At 39.2% G+C, this 15,090-nt stretch overlaps 1 long non-coding RNA gene across 1 annotated transcript in view; it reads left to right on the top strand.

Moving 5' to 3' along the window:
- The window catches only part of LOC144090620 (uncharacterized), a 129,749-nt gene that overhangs the window by 32,280 nt on the left and 82,379 nt on the right, over positions 1-15,090 (top strand). The window lies entirely within an intron of this gene.

The raw sequence follows: 15,090 nt of genomic DNA on the forward strand, positions 1-15,090 counted from the left end.
CTGTGTATGTGAAACTAAAAAGTATTCTAATTTTGACATAAGCAGGTATTTTACCTCTTCTTTGACCCCTACGGCTTATGGTTGCCAAATTTGGTGCGGCAGGCTTATAGTCAGGTGTGACAGGAAAATTAAGGTATGCAAGACCCATCGCAGTCAGTAAATCAGTTATTGATCAACAACTGAATACATGGTTTTCCCCAGAAAACTTGCAAAGCCAGTGGTAGGCCCCATGTTGTGGGAAAATAAATACATACATAACAATAAAAATGTTTAGGGGAATTTTGCAATTATTTCTATTATCTGCTATTATAAGCCATTAGTTAGGAATAATTTAATATAGAGTCGCCACCTGGTGCAGTGGTTTTATCGCCTGACTTAGGTGTGGACAACACCATTTTAACCTGTTGGAAAGGGTGAATGTGGTAGCTGTCAAGAAAAGGCTGACTTATGACTCATAGGGTTGAACCCTGAAATATGTCTATTTCATAGACTCATGTTTAAAGATGAGTGCTACAAAGGAGGTGGTAGACCAATGCGGAAATATGACTTCTTACTCATTCACTCAAATTCAATTTCTCTGCTGTGGCTGGCATTAAATGGTCATGTTTCCCTAATACCAAAAACTTCAATTTTGACTGGGTGGGTGGCCATGATCAAAATAGATTGGATGTCTTTTGCTATCATTGGCAGTCAAGAAGTTCATTTATGTAATTGCATTGAAGCCGTTAGAACGGTATAAAGATTTTTGTGTGTGTCATTTCGTCTTTAAAGTGTTGTAATATGCCAAAGTTACTGTGTGGCTGATGTAAAAATTGGCCATTTATCGGACAATTCTGGTTCATCTATCATCATCAGTGGCAGCCAATGAGTAAATCTTTACTACTGCAGTTTTTCAGATTTTGTGGAAAGTGGCTAAAAAGACATTATGGCAGGAGATCAAGAGGAAAAAAAGATTTCACAGCCAGCTTTAAATCAAATATTTGTTCACACCTTCTCCCTTGACTTTGGACAAAAAAAGCATTTGTACCCATCTGTAATTTAACTCATAGATATGGACTCTACTGTTCGAAGTACTATATTAGTAAAGATGTCTCTCAAAAGACAGAGCCGAGCACAGCAGCTCGAGAACTGATGAGGCTGATTAATTGAGCCTAGTTATGAACAATCAGCAAGTTTGGCTCAATTCACATGTTGCTCAGCCATATGGAAGCTTACTATGATTAATAGTTCAGGTAGAAGCTATTAGACTGTGTCATTTGAAGTAAAATATTTTTCAAATAAGAGAAAAAGTTTCGTTGCCAGTTGAACTTTTTTGATTGCTCCAGAAAAATGCAAATCCAAAGGATATGTCAAAGAAAGTCTTGTATGGTGATTTTATTGGTTAAGCAAATATGCTAAACATTCATTTACAAATAGGCCATTTAAGCTACTTTGCAAAATAATCAAGGCCAATTCCATCAAAGTAGCTTTAACAAAAACGAAGGCCTTGACGTAGAGTTAACACCTTTATCTTTCCCTCTGAAAATTAAATTCAGCCTTATTAGCTTTGGTATTTATCATGCTTGTATTTTACATAACTCGGCCCAAAAGTGTGTTTCCCAGCAAAAGGTGCAGCAAATTGCCCCAAGTCTTATTTGCCTCAGTGGGCAAATGTGTTAGTGTTGTGGTCAGCACTCCTCGTGCTCTTTGAATTGCAAATCCTCTCCGTAACTCAAAAGTAATGCAGCTGGGAACAACGCCTCCTGTCATTTTTCTGCATTTAGGCGCACGGGGCACCATTGTGGAGGAAGCGCCGTTATTGTTTCTGTCTCTGGTGTAACTCTTCCTTATTGTGGGAATGACTTGGGCACGCACTCTCAACCTCCACATCTCTAATGTGCCAGAAGGCTCCCTCAGCTGTAATATTGCCCTTCTGAAGGCATTAAGGCATTGTGAAGCAAAAACACTCTCCCTGATTAAAGCCAACAGAATGCTGGAACACATGCATACCACCGACAAAGAAACTTATCTGCAATAGAACTAACTTTGAGTCAGAGGTGATGGGCTTTGCGCTTAGTACATGTGACATTTCAGTGGTTGTATTTATTTTTTTATTCTACTTTTCTTTAAATTACTTGTGATTATGTACATATATACATATCTATATATAGCGCGGCCCGGTGGTGCGAGTGGTTAGCGTGTTGGCCTTTAAAGCTCCTGGGTCCTGGGTTCAAATCCAGGTCACGTCCCCCTGTGTGGAGTTTGCATGTTCTCCCCGGGCCTGCGTGGGTTTCCTCCGGGTACTCCGGTTACATCCCACATTCCAAAGACATGCATGGTAGGCTGATTGGACACTCAAAATTTCCCCTAGGTATGAGTGTGAGCCTGAATGGTTGTTTGTCTCCTTGTGCCCTGCGATTGGCTGGCCACCAATTCAGGTTGTCTGCCCTGCCTCTGGCCCGAAGACAGCTGGGATCGGCTTCAGCACCCCCCCACGATCCTAGTGAGGATAAAGCGGTTCAGAAAATAAGATGAGACAAAAACTAAATGTGAGCTGCTATATCTCAATTAGTGATGCTGCCGATTACTGTATGGGGTTGGCAGACTAGCAGAGGGAAAAAACCTCTGACAGGCCAATCATAGGCCCCTCTCTATTTTCCAGCATAATTAATTCACTGTGCCATCCCTCTCATTGCCCGCAGCCTATTATGACTTTAACACAGAGGAGTTTCATGAATTTGTAATAGATATTGTTATTTGAACTTATTTCTTTGTCTTTCAAAAGTCAAAAGCACCTTGTTGGTTTGTTTTCCACTTCCAAAAGAAAATACCATGAGATAAGACAAGGGCGCGTGTTCATACAGACAATATTATTTGGAACAGGATATGATTGTAAAGAAGGGGGTGTCTTTGCATTTTGAACGCAGCCTAATCCGTTTATAATTACACAGCAAGGAAGTGAAATAGTGCTTGGACTGTTTGAACGTGTAATCCTCCTTCATGTGCATAAACATGCGCACATTTCATCAACGGCCCGCACTAAGACGTCTGGATAATTACCTGGGGCAAGGAGTGTTCTGATAGACCTAGACCTTCACCAACCACACCCACTCATGCAGTCGTTTCTGTGTAAATAATGCATACCAAGTTGAAATCAGAGAGGACGCAGGCGATGTGAAATTGCCTTCAAAGCCTGGCGTAAAATTAGGCAGCTCAGCCATGTAGACGGGAAATGAAGCAATGTTTCTATTGTGGGGGGAAAGATTGAGTGGGGGTTCTGCTTTGGTGAATGACAACCTTAATGTATACTGTCTGATTGGATGGCTTTTATTGTTTAAAGCCCATGGACACTTCACCAGTTATCTGTCTATCAAATCAGCAATAATTCCGGTTATGCACTCTCTCAGGCCAACAGATATTGGAGAACTTTTACTCCACTTGTGACCAGTTATCTCCCAATTGGCATGTTCTGACTTGTGCAATTATTATATTGGTAAAACAGTCTTTAATCCCAAGGCCACCTGTCTATAGTGACAGAACAGAAGCTTATAAATTCCACAGCAAAAGGGACTAAGATGGACAAGGAAGATAAAATATTAGTTAGCAATTCACAATGGAACACCAGGTAATGGATCCACACTCACAAAACCAACTCACCGGAACAGGAAATCATTTTGTTCACACTTCTGCTGTATCATTTTTAGTAACGAGCAACACACAACATCACTTGACTATCATGTAAGAACCTGGTTTACCTGTGTGTATTTTTTTCCATAGGAAACATGAAAGAATGGGCTAGTAAAAAAGAAAAGGTGTTATTTTGTATGGTTCTTGGCAAATTGATGGCCGCTTGTAAAAAGGTGTTGCAGAATACAAGTTGTGTAGATGGTAGACAGTTATATTTCTTAACCATATGCAGTACATTGTTGTTTCTCCCCTATTTCTAAATGTGCTCCTTTGAGCACAGTGGGGAATATTTTTGTCATTGACTTTTTCTGGGTGGTCACTTGAAAAGGACCTACATCCTGAAGATGTAGTTCATTAAGACTAATAAGGTGCAAGTTATTTTAGATTGATGACAGTCACAAAGCGATTTGATATCGCCACACGTCCTATTCTTCTTCATGTAACCAACACGCAAATGACCGCCGCAACAGAGCGGAAAAGTCACAGTCTTAACCCACGTGTAATAAGCTCCATAAAGTCTCCCATAAATCACTCTAATTGAAAGTATACCTCCCTGGCCACTCCTTACAGACACCTCACAGCCAAAGACGGCTCGAACAATCCCTGATGCTACATTTGAACTCCACGTGAACCTCTTATCAAACCAGAGTCAAAAGCAAAAATGACAAAAGTCAACTTTTGAGAAAAACTTGTTACTATTCAATTCAAGGCATACGGTGTGTGCAAGAATGCAAGGGCTCGCTAGAGCATTGCTTTTCAAACCTAAAGTTTTGAGAAATATTTTGTTTTCATCAAAGTGTTGATTCTCAGTAAAATGAGTTACCCATTGCAACTATGCACACAATTTGTGATGGCTTTTAGATTCAGGTTTGGTGCATTAAATATGCCTCATATGTTGATTCACACAACTGAGAAGCTTAATTTGTCACCCTATTTGGAAATTTAAATCATTTATTGTAAGTCTCAGGTGTCTTCTTAAACTGTTCTTGGTCTCTCCCCTAAATTTTCCTTCTCATAAGGGATTCTGGGAAATCCACCCCCTTTCTGTTCGTGGCCTACAAGTTTTATTGAGCCGTCTTTAATAGGCATTTTCAGGATTGAACAACATTATTTCCAAACACTTCCAGGTCATCTAAAAAAGGTTCTTAGGCGAAAATGTTGAAACAACATTGGAAGGTGGTCAGCCATGCACACCTTCTTTGATTATCTGCAATTCCTTGGAAATGATTGTTTCTTAAAAATATATAACGCTTGTTTAAAACACACACATAACTTTACCCAACTAATGCTATCAAGTCCAACTGAATATTAGCAAAAAATGCCAAAACTTTTTTTGGGATGGCTTATGTTTCAAACTCCCGCTTCGGCTATTAATATTTAGTTTCCAATATTGAGATTTTCTCTCAAACACAAACACAATAATATTGGGTCTTGCACATGTCCATTGTGAGCAGTATAACGGCTTTAATAATGAGAGGCTAAGGGTCTGCCCTCTTGATGATCATGTAGGGATGAAGGGTCAGAGTAAAGCTGAGCTGCTGCTGCAAAATGAGCACATCATACTGGTGTCGAGAGGCTAATTGACTTTTCCATAAACCTGCACTCACGCCAATTAAAACACAACCTTGATTAAGATTTGTTGTGTCTCTTTTAATGATGCAGACATTTTTTTCTTTTCTCCTTAAGTTTATGCTCTTTCATTAACATCCATACAGGGAAGAGTATATAAATCATAGGCAGTAACTTAACGCCCATATTAATTACGTCTCATTAAGTACCTAATATGCTCTTTCTCCCATAATTTAGACGTTTTGTGTCTTTAAAGTATGTTATATATTAGCCTACCTTTTCTCATCTATAGAGGCGCTATATCATCAAAGAGACTGCTATTACAGTATGTGTGTTTATGGCCAATGTTGTTTGACCAGAAACTCGAGCCCTCTGTCATACATTTCTTGATCGGTTGAAGCTTGTTTACTCAGCTGGAAGTGATGTTTGCCCAAAAGACGGCGGGCAAAGAGTAACTCTCATCTGCATACGTCTCTGACAGCCACAGTGAAGGGACTATTTTGACAAAAGTGTGGGACATTTTAATGGAGGATGAAGGAGAAACTTCTGTCCAAACACCAGAGCCAAAGGAAACAAGCAGTTCTCTCTATCATAATTATCTGCCTCGTCCCATTGCACATTTTTGGCCCTTGACAAGTGAATATGTTGATGGAGGGAAGCATGCTCCTTATGAAGATGTATTAGACAAAAATTGTACAGTTACAGGATGAAAAATATATTTTGGTGTTAATCATTACAGTATTCTTTCCACAAAAAAAATGGGGCTTGTCCTTCATGTTTTGATTTTATTTATTTTTCTAATTGGCACTTTTTGACAGTGTCGTTTCAGATGTGTCATGCAGGCAAATGACATTTACGTGCATTTTGAATCAGCATTAAGACTGTATTATTGTATTTCATTTTTTTTCATGACAATTGTTAATTCTTTCATAAAATTGTAGACACTGAGGCTAGTTAATGTAATTTAAAGAAAAATGCACAAAGTTTAATTCTCTTAGTTTTATTTCTAGGTTGAAAGCTCTATTTTGAGGAGTTATTCAATAAAAGGAACAGCTGTTTATTGTGAAATTAGATGATTTGAATCCACTATAAAGCACTCATCTCATTTGCATACTTGGAGCTCAACATAAAAAGGACCTGTGTATACGTATTGATTCATCCAAATCATTTGTATCTCAAGATGCCACTGTATCCTTACTTATTTAAGATTGAATCAATCCACAATAACCAGTCAACGGCTTTTTTTGCGATCACGTGTCCCGATTGAAGGAAACTGAGAATTATACATCATTTTCTGCTATCAAGCAAAAACCTTCTATCTTATTTAGATTGCAGTTTTTCATCCTCACAAAATCGGAGTGCTTTTTATGAATTTCCCACAATTAATTTACACCACATTATTCAGAATGAATTGCAATGCATACACATATCCTGTTAGCCCGAGCATCTTATGAAAGGTAGATGAAGGAACTTCTAATGAACTCCTCTGGACAATCTGGTCATTGTCACATTCCCTTGCTGATGATTTTAAATGGACAGAAAATCCTGTGGCTAAGGCTTGTGGTCACGCTAATGATACATGTTGGTTTCTCTGACGTCACATGGACACACGTTTAGAATTCCATCTGGTTCAACTCTTACCGCCACTTCCTGGTGGTTTTTGGCTAACTAGCCAAGACTCTGAGGAGATCCAGAGGCTGCTGGCCCTTGTTAGTATCTTTGCAGAAGCACAGGAACACATTGAAAGTTCAAGTCTGATGGATGCCAAATATTAAGTACAATCGCCTGTCTCATTTAATCCCACAACACTTTATTTTATGATCTTAAAAGTTTTCTAATTTCCCATATGGAGTATTATAAACCAAGACAATGCTTGGTTTAGTGAATTTCTTCATTTTTAATGCAGTAAAATTCAAGGCTGCAATAATAGACAGAGTTCCACTCACCTTACCTTGACTGTTTCAGACAGTCCTTTTGTTATGGCTATAGCAGCATTTGTCATTGGAAATCGACTTTTTGTTTCAGCTCCCCTCTTCACGTGTTTTAGGGTGGAAAAGTGTCTGTTAAATGACAATTTTCTTTTGTGCTCCTCAAAAATATTGCATGCTGTGCAGAATAGGAAAAAAAAGAAGATAAATTGATGATACATGCTGCAAGAAAACCCCAAAAACAATGAGTCAAGGAAAATAATATAGAACATCTTATAATTGTCAACCATTGTGTAAAGCATATTTTGTACACATATCTTAAACATCTCATTAATAACCAAACCAAATTAAATACAATATTTATTTCTGATGATGATTCAAGATGTTTTATTTCAACTTTGTTTATTTAATAGCAATGTTTTGCACTATTTAAGTAGCATTAGCTATTGTTTCAGTCAGTGCAAATGAAGCTATAGTAGCAGCATTCTTTTTCACTTGACATCTATGAACATGGTTTTGTCTCATTTATTTTCTCATACTAGGTGTGCTGTACATTTTTTGCCACCTTAAAATAGAAGAAGACTTGGACTTTATTTTGGTTGAATACAGGTCAACTAGCATTCAAGCGGTTACCATTTTGGGATGATGTATCTGCTGGTTTAATGAATTTTAATAATGGCTTGAGAAAGTCCAATTATTTATATTTGTGACCTATTCTACAACAGAGATGACATGAAGGGGTTGTTCTTCTAACCTCCAAGACCTTTACACCCATCTCTCAAAGTCATTCTTTAAGGTCACAAAATGTAACCTGCAGGTAATTTGGTTAATTCTCTGGAGTTCTGTAAAATATGATGGATTATTTGTTTTTAATGAGCTGGTTACAATTCCTGCATGCTTAATTAAAAAGGTTGGAAGACTTATTGATAACGACTTAACAGACCCTCTTTTGTTCACTAGTTCTGAATAAGTAGAAGTGGTGAAAGCAAAAAAAAAGGCTCTGGAACAATATGCCATTTCAAGGCATACATGTGAGCCTTTAAAATGATGCTAGGCATTGTGGTCGAAAATTGTAAAATGGGATTCTCAGATATCGGTCTGTCCTTGTTGTGCTTTTGAACGACTTTCCAAAATTGCAAAGATGCTTGAAATCCGATTAGAATTGGCAAAGTACTCCGATTTTTTTTCATTCTCTATATTTGGGGAAATCCAATACTATCCTGGAATCAGAAAAAGTGGCTAAAGAATAGGAGACTTGTTTGCTTCCCATAGTCCATAGCAATCATCCTTTCGTAAATTATATAGTCTTTTAGACAATTTATGGAAAATTGGTGCTAAAATTGGTGAAGTATTATATGTGTCACATTTAAAAATATATGGATATTTTCATTCATTCATTTTCCATTTTGCTTATACTCAGAAGGGCGGCGGCATCACTAGAGACTGTCCCAGCCAACAATGGGCAGTAGGTGGGCTACACCTTAAATTGGCTGCCAGTCAATCGCAAGGCACAAGGAAATGAACAACCATTCACGCCCACACTCATATGTAGCGAGGGGCAATTTAGAGTGTTCAACCAGCCCACCATGCATGTTTTGGAGATGTGGGAGGAAAGTCCAAACAGGAAGGCTGATATTTGGGATAATGTACAGACACTTTCTCCAGAGGTTGTCATATCTCATTCTCACAGTGCGCTTGGTTGGCTCTCACATTCCATTTGCCAAACATCATGTCACTTCAAGAAACCTTGAAAATGTTTCGAAAGAAAAATTGAAATAAGAGTCAACAAATGTCAACAATAAGTAAACATCATTAGTTGTGAAAACAGAGTTTAAAGGCTCTACGTCGTTTTACCCCCTGCGTATCCTTGCTCCAAGCCTTCGCCACCAATGAATGCCCTCTCTAGATACCCTCCCCCGGGCCATAGGGCAGTTTGTGATGTGCCCCCCTCTCTTTTGCCAAGGTTGTATTTCTTCATTAGGGCCTCTGGAGGCTGCCAGCATCCCACAGGATGTCAGAGTACATTAATTCTCATCAGGACATGGCTCCTCTCAGGTGTGAATGGCAGCCAGCAGCTGGCGATGAGGGCTCTTTCCATTCTACATGAAACTCATATATCACCGAGAGCACGTGCACAGAGAATGTACACACATAGGTATGTGCATATGCTAAATGGAATGCCAGCCATACAAGAAAAAGTGCCTCAGAAAGTCTTACAGTGGAAGGCTTAGCCTGGAATCACCGGTATATTGAACCTCTCAATTTAGGAACTGACCCGTGGTAATTACAAAAGCAGCCATATATCTTGAAGTCTTTAGGGGGACTGAACGTGCTTTCATTTTCCATGTGAGTAAATCTGTTTTTGAAAAGTCTACGTGATTTTCTCAAAGGCTTGCCACAAAATGACTGAACCGCCACTTGGAATACAGTGCCACATCATGTCTTCCCTCAGTTTGCCTTTTCACTGTACAGCATATCCCCATGTGTTCTACCAGGATATTTTCTCAAGTAATTACATAAAGTATTTTCTCCCTTTGTGGATCTTATGGCTCCCAGAAGACTTGTATACAAATTACTCATATTTGCTCTGTGGTCAGAGTCGTGAGGTGTCCCGCTAGACTTTTGGTTAACGGTGATCTGCCTATTAAAGCCATTTGTTAAGTCTTCACTCCTGGGTAAGAGACAGCCCAGGATGGGGGCAGAGAGAGATAAGCCTTCGAAATGAGTTGTTAATTACTGCAGATTGCTGCAGAAAGCTGAAGATTGCATGAAGATTACATAAAGTGGGTGAGTTTAGAATCATGAAAATCCAAATCAAGTTTACAAATCAGTAGTACTTTATTTGTAAATAGTTTAGTAAATGTGTATATGGCACTCTGGCATCTCATAGCTTCCTTCATTGGAAAAGATCTTGAATGATTTACACGATTCTTACTCTTGATGAGTGTAGTGTCAGCGATACTTTTGAGGTTTTATAATCTTCTGGTTTTAGCTTTTTCTTATACTGTCCTGGGACCAAGTGTTTTGCCAGAGAGCTCTGTGTTACAGATTAAAGGCAATGTTTTTGTTGGGTTTGGCCAGACTGACCTTTCTACCTGCCTTAAAAAATGGTAGCTGCAAAGTAGTTTAATGCAAATGCTGCTATTAACTTAACCTGCTCCAAGAGGTTCGCTCCTTTGTTCCATCTCTTCATTTGGCACAATCTTTAAAACAAACTTTCCTATTTAAAAAACAAAAACAAAAAACCAACAACAACTAAATCTATGTTTTAATTAATAATGTTTGCGTAGCAGTGATCGTCTACTCGACTTGGATAACAATAGATAGAAAGGGTTTGCTTTCGAAGGTGATTGATTAATAACAACACTTATGATGAGTGGCAGAATCAGGTAATTCCTGACAAATGAGAAAAAAAATAATCTTTGTCTGCAGTTACAATATTTTAATGATAAAAATACCTCAGTAATGCAATAGTAGCAAATAGAGTGCTTGCTTTAAAAAAAAAAAAAAAGAAAATCTGCTGAAAATGTATTTAACACCTTGAAACCCTAGTAATATTTTGTGCCAACAAGCTGCACAATTAAAATAGCATGTATATTTGTACATGAGCCCAAAATAAACAATTATGTTTTACTTTAACTTGTGAGTCCAATCCAGCTACTGTATGTATGTACTGGGTAACAATACAAACAGTGCAGTTTGCCTTCATAAACTTTTTGTGAACATCATCAGGGAGGTTCCTGTCATCTGTTTGCCAAGCGCACAATGAGTGTGTGTTTTCAGCGTACCCACCAAGGGATACGGTCAGACGCCTGTCAGGAGACATCAGTCGATGCGCGTCTTGTTTGATGTGAACTAGACATAATGTGTTAACAAAACATCCCTGCGTAGTCCCAATTCTCTCTTTCAGTGTTTTTGGCATCATCACTGGCTCCTTTAAGTGTGCGCGTCTTCAAGGCCCCTGATTTGTAAGTTGTTCAGGCTTGCACATCAAAGCAAAAGATGGAAATTAAGGGGATGAACAAGCCACAAAATACTAAAAGAACATCCATTGCTTGCATTGTGAGTGCTTGTTTTACGGTTTTCTCTTACACAAGGAATGCCTAATGGTAGCACCAGTAACCCAGTTCTAATGTAAAATAATATAATAATAATGAATAATTCCCCAAAATCTGGACTAAAAACCAGAGCAAAATTTACATCATTTAGTCCAAACAGCATACTTTTCTCGGTCTGAATGTGTACAATACTTAAGAAATGAACATGCTTTACATTTGTTAGTGTGTAGGGTAATCATAGTTTGGGCCACACTACTTTTGTTCGGTTTTCTTTTTTTTTGACCCCCCTATCTCAACCATTAACCATAAAATGACCTTCAATAATGTTGTGCTTTGCCTCGACTCTCCAACCTTCTCTCTACTGCTACCACATTTTATACTGACCTTAGCATGGGTTTGGGGTTCTGTTTGCCCAGCTGCACGGCTCATTTGAGAAAAAAAGTCCCCTCTGACTTATTGTAAAACAGAATAAAGTGAAAATTGACTTCTGTAAAGTGTGAGTAAAAGAAAAAGGTTGTGCTGGATGGCTAATGATTGGAATCAGAAACAAAAAGGTTCATAATGTCCTTGTCAGCACATATTTTGAGTCTCTCAGTGCCATTTTTCCTGCTATTTTGAAGATTTTTCCCCCAAAGAACTGCCTCATGGAAAGGACTTAAAGTGCTAAAGTTCACCACAAATCTTGCCTTTTAGTTTTGCTGCACTTCAGCAGAGCCGAATTCTCAGGTTGTGCCCCAAATGGCACTTGCGGCTGTCTGGGATTAACTTGGTGGGGCTTGAACTGACGCTTCCTCTGTGCCAGCGTCAGCACCACAGAAAAAAAATATTTATGGTTATGTTTTGAGCCTCAGCCATGTCAAAATTAGGCACTTGGATGATTTGCTTGAAGATGGGCATTTTCTCTTAAAAGGACCCAAAACAGCTGTCTTACTCGGTGTACTCATAGAATCTCAAGAGAATGTGCTTCTTTCTAAATATGCATGGCTAATTAAGCAATAGCCATCACTTCTTTTAAAATTATATGTAAAAGAAACATTTTTTTTCACCCCAAGACCCTAGGAATGCAGAATGGTGGTTGATAAATAATACTGTCTGCATTTATATCCAACTTGAGTGTGTTGTCTTGGTTATGTATTTGATATTATTTCCTCAGAGTCTCTTTAATAAAGTGCATGCATTTCTTTAAACCTTCTTTATGGCTAGGTATTAAAAGCGCAGAGCTGTATTCTAATCCAGCTGGGGTATTGCCCCAGACGCTCAGTGTCTTTATAGAGCGGTGACATTAGCTTGTTTATTGGTTGCAGGGGCGTAAAGATGCTATTGTTTTAATTGCTTGTACATGCTCATGGGATCCATGGAGATTGCAGAGACTGCAGATGCCAGCATATTGGAAATGAAATAACAAAATAAAACTAAAGACAAAGGCAAAATATACATTAGCTATAGTTGATTTGTCCTTTTGTGTTGAAAGCCATTGTAACTGTCACGCCAACACCTACACGCATCTTCGGAGCTTGTTGTCCCCATTGTGATGGCTTTGTGAAGTTTGTTCACTTCAAGCACGGCAACGTCCCACTTCGCTGAGTTTTTCATGGAGCAAATTTTTGATAAGACTGTGTGAAACTGGCTTTTGATTTTTTCAGTTGTGGAAGACAGCATTTCTATGGATTAAGTACTATAAAGCTCATACAATTGAAGTGTACAGTGATACTTTAAGCCATTATGCACTTGAGTAAATTGACTGGACCAAAGGACTTGGCAGAGTTTTGCAGTATAACAATTCTCTGTGTGCCATATTTAGTTTGAAAATAAAATTTCAACTGCAAGTGGCAAAAACACATCAAATCCTTCATTAGAAGACCCTGCTACACTTGTTGCTTATTGTGTAGCCAGTTCAATGCATTCAAACCGTGCAGTGTTTCTATATCAAATTTAACCTGGGGATACAGAATATTATACTAAACCTCAGATGTTCTGTGTACATTGCAATTTTATTTATTGGAAGACAGATTCAAATAAAAAAAATGCTACTAAGTGCCCTATTAAAAATGTTGCACACATGTGACCCAGCCTCAGCCCACATCTCTCTTCAAACACTGTTGTACTGTTCCTGATGGCACTTGAGTATTTATTTATTTTTTTCTTTATTTTTTACATATGCACATGCTGAACTAACTCTTAACCATGAGCCTCTGGTGTGACATTAACCAGAAAAGGGGGCAGAGGGAGCTATTGGCTTTAACAAGTTGCTCAGAGCTTTTGTTCTCAACTAGAATGCCAGCGGAGTCATTTCAGATGGTTCTGGGGGACTGTTTAGTGCATTGCACGCTACTCAGTCTGGGCTTCATCTGCCATCGTACTTCTTCAGAGCTCCCTACATAGCTCACCTTCGCTGGCCCTCTTACAAAAAGAGGCAGCAAGCAGTTGTGCGCATCCTAAGAACTCTTAAAGGATTCCTGTGAGATTGGCAAACGGGACTCCCTAATCATTTTCTCATCAACGGCATGGTGATGAAAAGAGAAATGAAGTGACAAGTATGAGGTTGACCAAAATTGTTTTGAGAGTCCTACAGTAGAAACCCTCCATTTTCCCTTTGGGGCTTTTGGTTCCAAACAGTGAGCCACTTCACGTGCTCAAGATAGAAAATGTCCACACTGTAGGAAAATGAATTTGTTGGGAACACATTGTTATGCCACTTTCCTGGAGCCTACTAAGATGAGCTGGGGGTCCCACATCCCTGTCCACCTCCAGAGCAAATGAGCTGCCAAGCCAAGCTAATAGACTCCTAATTGGTGATTAGGAGAGATGGAAAGGTGAGGGAGTACATGCAATCTGATTGCTGTTAGCAGGACAGAGCAGCAACTGCAAAGACACTTACCATACAAAGCTATGCCAAGTCCACTGGAACACTCAATTACCACCAGCACATATGTTTGAAATGTAGTGTAATTGTGTCATATTTGACTATGGCAGGATCGCCAATTAATCTGCCAGGTAATTTGTTTATTGTAGATCTGAAGGCACACTAAAATACTATACTCAGATGGGCACTTTATTTGTGGTCTTTTAAATACTTGCTCTTTTCACATCTCATCTCATTTTCTGAACCGCTTATCCTCATTAGGGTCGCGGGGAGTGCTGGAGCCAATCCCAGCTGCCTCCGGGCCAGAGGGGGGGACACCCTGAATCGGTGGCCAGCCGATCGCAGGGCACAAGGAGACGGACAACCATGCACAGTCACACCCATACCTAGGGTCAATTTTAGAGTGTCCAATCAGCCTACAATGCATTTTTTTGGAATGTGGGAGGAAACAGGAGTACCCAGAGGAAATCCACGCAGGCCCGGGGAGAACATGCAAACTCCACACAGGTGGATCGACCTGGAGTTGAACCCAGGACCCCAGAGCTGTGAGGCCGACGCGCTAACCACTCCCACTGCCAGGCTGCCTACTTGCTCTTTCCTTAAAATGACAATGAATCAATTACAAATATGACTTGACATAAAAGTATAATATTGTTGACAAACTTCACAAAATTGAACAATTTAAATTTTCTTTAAAAGGGGCTTCAAAATTATAAAAATACACCCCATTTTCTAATATATTCTAATTTGTTGAGATGCACTTTTATTTGGGTAGTAAAAAGAGAAGAGATGACTAATTTCCTGACCAAATACCAACTGCAAATGATGCAACTGTTTTAGCTGTTGTTTTTATGTCTCAATGGACGTGGCCTCGAGCTGAAAGTGATTTGGGAGATAGGATGATGTCTGCCGGAATCTGGGTGTCGACTGCCCGGGGAGGACAAGAGCTGTGATGACTGCCTGTCTGCTTCCTGCTTCTAATCTGCCACACAGCTGTGTGTTGGCC

This window comes from Stigmatopora argus, chromosome 2 (genome assembly GCF_051989625.1).
Source record: "Stigmatopora argus isolate UIUO_Sarg chromosome 2, RoL_Sarg_1.0, whole genome shotgun sequence".
NCBI lineage: Eukaryota > Metazoa > Chordata > Actinopteri > Syngnathiformes > Syngnathidae > Stigmatopora > Stigmatopora argus.